The sequence below is a fragment of the Cyprinodon tularosa genome, unplaced genomic scaffold (genome assembly GCF_016077235.1).
Source record: "Cyprinodon tularosa strain WSP-4 unplaced genomic scaffold, ASM1607723v1 ctg255, whole genome shotgun sequence".
NCBI lineage: Eukaryota > Metazoa > Chordata > Actinopteri > Cyprinodontiformes > Cyprinodontidae > Cyprinodon > Cyprinodon tularosa.
This window is the reverse complement of record NW_024038948.1, coordinates 64,216-72,587: the sequence shown is the minus strand read 5'-3', so window position 1 is coordinate 72,587 and position 8,372 is coordinate 64,216. Positions and strand designations below refer to the sequence as shown.

The 8,372-nt window shown below is 40.9% G+C and overlaps 1 long non-coding RNA gene across 1 annotated transcript; it reads right to left on the bottom strand.

Moving 5' to 3' along the window:
• Window positions 1-5,730: 5,730 nt before the first annotated feature.
• Window positions 5,731-6,681, bottom strand: LOC119785673. The gene is made up of 2 exons (XR_005281073.1): window positions 6,183-6,681; window positions 5,731-5,861 (listed from the first exon to the last, which is right to left on the bottom strand). It is a non-coding gene; the product is annotated as an uncharacterized LOC119785673 (long non-coding RNA).
• Between the last annotated feature and the right edge of the window lie 1,691 nt (window positions 6,682-8,372).

Sequence of the window (8,372 nt, the reverse complement as noted above, 5' to 3'; positions counted from 1 at the left end):
TGCTGAGCAAGCGTTTGAATGTTCCTCATCACTACCAGCCCAAACTGCTAAATCGAACGGTGAGTCAATCCAATATAATCAGTCCATGGCTATGCCATTCCGGGAAGGGATCATCTCTTTAAGAGATCTTTCTTATCTCCAGAGGAGAGAGTTCAAAATACAAGGGGGACAGGTTGGAGATAATTCGTCAGACATAAGCTACAATAACATTTGTAAGCAGATTGATGAAGGACTTAGAGAAGGCCTCCATGGCACTGAGGTAGTCCGAGGTGTGCTCAGAATAATAAAGCCTGGGGTGTTTAAAGATATGCTTATCAATAAGGATGACCTTACTGTGAGTGAACTAAAAGGATTTCTGCAAGCCCACCTAAGAGAGAAAAACAGCACTGAGTTATTTCAGGAGCTAATGTGTGCACGACAGGATGAAAACGAGACACCACAACAGTTTCTCTATCGTGTGATTGGCTTGAAGCAGCGTGTCCTTTTCACATCCAAACTGCCAGACACGGGCATACAGTATAGTCCAGCTACGGTTCAGGATGTTTTTCAGCACGCTATATACCAAGGACTAGGAAATAAGTACAGTGATATACGAAGGGAACTGAAACCGCTTCTGTCAAGTGGTAAAGTAAACGATGAGACAATACTGCGTCACGTGATGAGAATCACTAATGAGGAAAATGAGAGGCAGAAGCGGGTTGGGTCTTCACGTCGTCAGGCCCCCACAAGCGCGCATAGTGCACAGCTTCAGCCTGATGTAGCTTACAGTCGCAGTGACGAGAAAGAGAGTGCAGCTGTTAAAACAAAATCAGACCAAATCAAACAGCTTACAGACAAAGTTGAAGAGCTTACTAGTTTAGTGGAGTCAATGAGACGGCAATGTGAGCCACAATCAGTATGTCCTGTGCCCCAACACATTCAAAACAGATCGAGAATAAAAAGAGACAAACCATTTGGGTGCACAAACTGTGTGCAGCAGAACCGCACAGATTGTTGTCACTGTTTCGTATGTGGAGAAGAGGGCCACAGAGCCGTAGGCTGTTTAAAGAGGCAGAAGAGTCAGGGAAACGTGGGCTGGTCACTGCAGCGGGGCACCCAGTGATCAGGTCAGAGAACAAGCCCCAGAACCAGCGTGCAAGTGAGGCAGGTGGTCAGGTCAATACTAAGGGTAAGCAAGAAAGTGCTGTCTCATCCACTACCTCTGAAGCAACCAGTAGTTGTCTAGATGAGACCTCATCTCCGCTCAGTGTTGAGCCAGGTACCAGACGTGGAGCTGTTGCTAAACTAATAGGAAAAAAAGCCCTAATCCAATGTAATTTAAGTGGTCTGACAGTAACTGCATTGATGGACACAGGTGCACAAGTTAGCATGATAAGCCGTGGCTGGAAAGACAGATATTTGCCAGATTTAAACACACGCCCATTATCAGAAGTCATCGATGGGATAGAAGAGTTGAAAGTGCATGCAGTCACTGGGGAACCTATTCCATTTGATGGCTGGGTCCCTTTAAAAATCAACCTACCTGGAAGCGAAGATCCCAGTCTGTCTATCCGTGTCCCAGTGCTGGTCAGCACCTTGCCTATGGACAGACCACTGATTGGTTTTAATGTTCTTGAGCAACTTATAGAGGGGCAGCCAGAACAGTTAATCCCAACCCTGACCACGCTACTTCAGAATGCCATTGCAGTGTCCCCTGATACAGTAGAAACACTTGTTAGTTTTGTTCAAACAGCAGAGCGAAACACACCCATAGGTCGCCTTAAAACAGCTGGGAAAGACACAGTAATTCCTGCTGGACAGATATCCTGGCTGAAGTGCCTTGTTCCTCCAGCCATAAACTCCTCTGACCGCCTGGTGCTGTTTGAAACGGATGAGGGCAGCCAGTCTTTAGAACAGCTGGATGTAGGGACCGCATTAGTTGAGATTCAGAACCCAGCCAAGCCTTATGTTAAGCTGGCCGTTGGCAATAACACAAAACATGATGTTACATTACCAAGAAAAACACCTTTAGGCACTTTACAGAAAATTGAACGTATTGTTGATGCTGACTCCTCTGATAGGACCACACCTAGTTTAGCAGTTAGTGGGGTTACTACTCAACCTGAGTCGGGTGAGTCCAATCAATCTCTCTGGCATCCATCAGTAAACCTTGAACATCTGAGGGAAGAACAACAGGAGGTTGTGAGGAGGATGTTGTTTGAGGAATCTAACGCCTTTGCCAGAGATGAGAATGACATTGGGTGTAATCCTAGTCTGCAGATGGTAATCAGTTTGAAGGATGAGATCCCAGTACAGAGGGCATACACCTCCATCCCAAAGCCCCTTTTTAGAGAGGTCAAAGAGTACATCCAGGATCTCCTGTTGAAGGGATGGATCGTTAAATCGAAGTCCTCTTATGCTGCCCCAATTGTTTGCGTGCGTAAGAAAGATGGTACATTACGCCTCTGCATTGACTATCGCTTATTAAATCAGAAAACCGTGCCGGACAGACATCCATTGCCGTGAATTAGAGATCTGCTTGATACTTTGGGGGGGAACACCTGGTTCAGCATTCTTGACCAGGGAAAAGCTTACCACCAGGGGTTTATGGCGGAAGGGTCACGTCATCTTACTGCTTTCACCACCCCCTGGGGGCTCTATGAGTGGGTGAGAATTCCCTTTGGTCTTTCGAATGCCCCTGCAGCATTCCAGAGGAGCATGGAGGAGATGTTGAGCTCTCTGAGGGACGATTGTTGCATACCTTATCTGGACGACATTCTCTGCTACTCCCAGTCATTTGAAGCACACGTGGAAGTAGTCCGAAAAGTACTCCAAGCTGTGCAACGCTGCGGCGTGAAACTTAGGCCTGAAAAGTGTGAGATGTTTAAAGGAGAAGTTCGGTATGTGGGTCGTTTAGTCAGTGCTGAAGGTGTCCGAATTGATCCGAAAGACCAAGAGGCTGTTCTGGCTTTGAAAACCAAAACTCCTGAAACTATCGGGGATGTGAGGAGGGTGCTAGGTTTTCTAAGCTATTATCGCTCATACATTCAAGGCTTCTCAAAAATAGCTCAGCCACTGTATGAGTTACTTCAGGGGAAGTCCTCCACCCTTCCAGTTCAGGGTCATCATAGGAAAAGCAAAGGGCCCCAGCTACCATCTAGGGCACCAGTAGCGTGGACTACGAAGCATCAAACCGTTCTTGAGGAACTGATTGACATGTTGACCCATCCACCAATCCTAGCATATCCAGACTTTGACTTACCATTTGTCTTGCACACGGATGCATCCGAGCAGGGTCTCGGGGCTGTGTTGTACCAGCAGCAGGGTGAGAGGTTGCGAGTCATTGGATATGGGTCACGTACCCTGACACCTGCAGAACGAAGCTATCACCTGCATAGTGGCAAGTTAGAGTTCCTCGCTCTTAAGTGGGCAGTGTGTGAGAAATTTAGAGACTATCTTTTTTATGCTCCACACTTTACTGTTTATACAGACAACAACCCACTGACATACATCATGAGCACAGCGAAACTCAACGCCGTTGGTCACCGTTGGGTAGGGGAACTGTCTGACTTCCACTTTAGCATCAAATATAGGCCAGGAAAAGCAAATGTTGATGCAGACACGCTGTCTCATGTACCGATCGATATAAACCACTACATGGCCTCATGCACAGAGGAACTCTCTGAAGAGGTGGTAAATGCAGCTTGGGAGGGAACCCAAGTAGCCAAAGAAAAGGAAGTGGCTTGGGTAGCCGCCCTCTTTACCTCCTCCCACGATACAGTCCTACAACCTCCAACGTCCTTTCATGAGATAAAACAGGATGTCTTGATTCAGGCCCAACGAGAGGACCCCACAATTGGGGAGGTCATAAGACTCAAAGAGACTACCAACAAACTCACAGATGACATCAGGAGGTCGGTGAAGGGACCTCCTTGTAAACTCCTTAGAGAGTGGGATAGACTCCTCCTTGAGAAGGGAATGCTATACCGTCAAACACCTGCCAGAAAACAGTTAGTCCTACCACAAAAATATCGTGAGCTGGTCCTGAAACACCTCCATGATGATATGAAGCATGTGGGCACAGAAAGGGTACTCCATCTCGCAAGGGAGAGGTTCTATTGGCCTCACATGAAAGACTATATTGAGGACTATGTGACTAAGAAGGGTGATTCTCACGAAAATCAGATGTAGAACGGTTCACACCTCAAAATTTTAAAAAGACTTTTAAAAGCAAATTTTCTTTCTGGAATGCAAGATTGAAGTCTTAAGTTTCTAGAAACACAATTTTTATTCAGTTTGTTACATTTTTTCTTAATTTTTACTGCAGTTTTAGTCTGCCTGAGCCCAAGAAATTCTCATTACCGCAACATAAAATCACATCAGAAAAATGTTTAGAAATTATGCATTTATGACTTTTTAAATAAATGTTAGTAACAGTTATGTTAAGAGGTGTATTACAAACCAGGAATTATTATATTTGAAGTAAAGTATTGTATTCAAATTTTATGATTTGTCTCATTACCGCAACACACTTAATGATTTATAGTCTGTCTTTTTAGGATATCTTACTGAAAAAATACTTATATATATTTATATTTTATAGAGATGATGTATGGAGCACTCTAGTTTATCTAAGTACCCCTACAAACCTAAAGCAGTTTGTAGTAATTCAATAATTTGCAAATAACTATGTGTTGCGGTGATGAGAATGATGTTTCGGAAATGAGTTTCAATGTTTCGGAGGTGAGAATTATTGTATAGGTCCATAAGGATTCCTATTCAACAGCTAATATCTCTGGTAAATGTTGGCATTACAAGCACATGGAGTATGAAGTCTGTGAATATTCAACAAATATAAATATCTATTACTGTAATTTTTTTTCGGCTCAGCCATATTCAACACAATATGGCATGTTCTGTGGAAGAAAAAATATACAATGCGAATTAAAATGATTCTAATTATTGCATAACAAAGCTGTGACAATATCCCATTTAGGGCCATGTTAATGACACAAATATTTCAAAACAATTCATTAACCTATCACAGGGGTGGTGAGCCCCTTTCATTCAAGGGGCCACTTCACATTCATCCGAGGGCTGTAGAAGTCCTCCGAGGGCCTTATTACGAACAAAAATCAGGATTTCCCCCTGTACTTTAGGCCTATATCGAAGGCAGCCAGCTTTAAAACAGAACCCAGCTTCTCTAGGTCCCCTGAATATAACTTAATTGTATTGCAAATGTACTTTCTAAGTTTACTTTACAAAATATGTCATATTTCATGCGAAGCTGCATAACCTTAAAACTATACCAGGGGCCGGATAAAACGGCCTTTAAGAGCCACAAACGGCCCTCGAAACACAGGTTCCCCGCCCCTGACCTGTCACAACATTTGGTTCTTATTCCAGTTTAAAATTTAGAACACGTAATACCATAATGTCAAACAACAGAAACACATAACATTTGCAAAAGAACTTTTATTTCATTTCGTCGTTAATTTTATTACATTTTTTTTTCTTTGGTGAATTCATTCATTCATTTGTTGTCTTGTCTCTCTTTTTTAATGGCAGCACCCTCTCAGGGGGTTGATGTATCCATTGGTCCTGTCATTTCTAAATGTTCTTGGAGGGCTCTCAGTGGTGTTCTGTCAGGATTAGGGTCTGCTTCCTCTCTTTATGCTCCATCATTCTCAGTACTTCCATTCTCCATATTCTCCTGACTGACAAATGATTCTGGTGTCAAGTCCAGAAGTACTTGCTGCTGCTTTTTTCTTTTGTAATAATTTTGTGAGTTCTACCGCCATTGTTGCTTTCTTCTTTCGAGCTGTTTGCTTGTCAGATCTTTAGTAGTTTTAAGTTTACCAGCTTCCTTACGTTTTTGATACCTTGAAGAAAAAAAAAAACAGACCTTTTATTTATGCTCATGCTATATTTCTTTCAATCAATGGACTATGTACAAAATTGTGTGTATACCTATATTTGCTGAGGATGTAACTGTGTGTTCGGGTGTGTAGGCAATGTGTGCAGCAGATGAATGTTTGCATGGTAACATCATACAAGTGTGTCTCTCTGAGTGTGTGCTTTGGGAAATGTTTCCATTTCTCTGTGAGTGCAAGGCTTTGGATGGGTATGAGTGCAACTGTCAAACCACCTAACATACATTACATATACTGTATATTTTCCCTGTTATCACTCTTTCCCCTAACCTTTCTCTCTCTTTCCTTTTGTGTTCCTCATGTAAGATTGGATCGCTGTAAACTGTTGCCCTATGCTTTGCCAGCCTCTGTTGCGCTGAAGCCCTTTTCTTTTCACCTGATGCTTTCCTGTAACAAGATAGCACATGTAAAGACTGCACTTTTGCAAGAAGATTTAACCAAGTCATCATTATTGTTTCTATGGAAAGACTGGTCAGGCAGCTTAGCTGCAAAATGTCTATTCTATTCTTTATCACACGCTAATCCAACAAAAAGAAGAAAAAAAAACAATATTAAATATTCATAATTTAATAATTTTCATAAAAAATTTCAAATAAGCCACCATACAGTACATAAATGTGGAAGATTACTGAGTCCTGCTAGGACTGGTGGGGAAATGGCTTGTAACCGTATCTGAATAAAATGTACAATAATATAATACAAGTGTGTAATAATAATATTATATAATACATATAACATAGGTCTACACTTAAAAAATAATAATGTACAATAAAAATAATGATATATTGAAATGAGCTGTTATTATGCATTTCCATCCTTTATGATATACTATTTAATAATATAATATAATATAACATAATATAATATATAGTATATAATATGATATAATTTCATATATAGTAATGCATAGTAAAATAAATATGATGTACAGTGAAATGAGGTTGAAATGTTACATTTTAAAATGTAATTAACAGCTATAGCAGCTCCTTTCAATGTATATCATATTTATTTTAGACTTTATATGTACATTATATTTATTTTTTCCTTTCATTCTCAGGATGCATTGGCTTTAACAGCTCATTCCAATGTATTCTCATCCACCGAAACACTGAGTCTCACTACCGCAACAGTTGCGGTGAATGATAATGGTGTTGCGGAGGATGAGTGACCTTGACCTTTATCGCTAGCTATAGGAGCACCATGAGGGTTAGCTAAACTTTTCTTAGCTGTTTATGTTTAGACCACAATAGGCTATATAATTACAGAAAAATAAAAGCAGAAATATTTTTTAAGACTTCATAATGTCATGTTGCGGTAATGAGAATTAAAAAGTTACATAGGTGCAATAAGACCAAAGTTTTAACTTTTGTCTTGAGAGAGAAAAATATAGCTGCTTACCTGGTAGACATCTTGAGTGTTACAGTCAATTCAGTCCCCCTCAAACAAAATGCCTTGCAAATATTTGTTCCTTGTTGATTTTATTGCTGATTCAAAATTGTTGCGGAGGATGAGAAAGTTGGTGTTGGACACATTTCTTTTTCTTATTATTTTCACTGTCTTTACCAACAGTCACCAAATACCCAATGTACTTTATTTGTGCTTATTAGTAGTATGATATTTTCTGAAATTTATTCTTTTTGATCTTTTTAATTAATAATATTTCAATCTTATACAGCACAATTTTAGTTCTGGACGCGTTGCGGTAATGAGAAAATTTACCATTAAATGTAAAAAAAATACAAAATGTTTAAAAGGTATTGTGATTTGGAGTTATGTGCAATATAGTACATGAAAATGTGATTTAATTTATATATTTTTTATTTTTATAGAGTAAACTTTAATCATAAAAATGCTTTGTGACACCTATTTCTCATGATTTCATGAGAATCACCCAGAAATGCAATTGCATAAAGCAGAAAAAGCCCACAACTCATGTGCGAGCACCAATGAGCAGCCTAAAGTCCAGTTCTCCTCTAGAATTGGTCTGTATTGATTTCTTGCACCTGGAGAAGAGCAAAGGGGGGTATGAGTACATCTTAGTGGTTGTTGACCACTTCACAAGGTTCGCTCAGGCCTACCCAACCAAAAACAAGGCAGGGCGGACCGCAGCTGGGCGGATTTATAATGACTTTGTACCTCGTTTTGGGTTCCCTCACAAACTCCATCATGACCAAGGAAGAGAGTTTGAAAACGAGCTCTTCCGAGCTCTTGGTCAGCTGTCTGGGGTAGGACACTCCCGCACAACCCCATACCACCCTCAAAGTAACCCAGCTGAGCGATTTAATCGCACGCTGCTGCAAATGCTGCGTACACTGACAGACAAAGAGAAGGAGACATGGAAAGAACATCTTCCACAAGTCATACATGCTTATAACTGCACTCGGCACGAGTCCACTGGCTATTCACCCCATTTTCTGCTGTATGGACGACATCCACGTCTCCAGTGGATTTTCTGTTTGG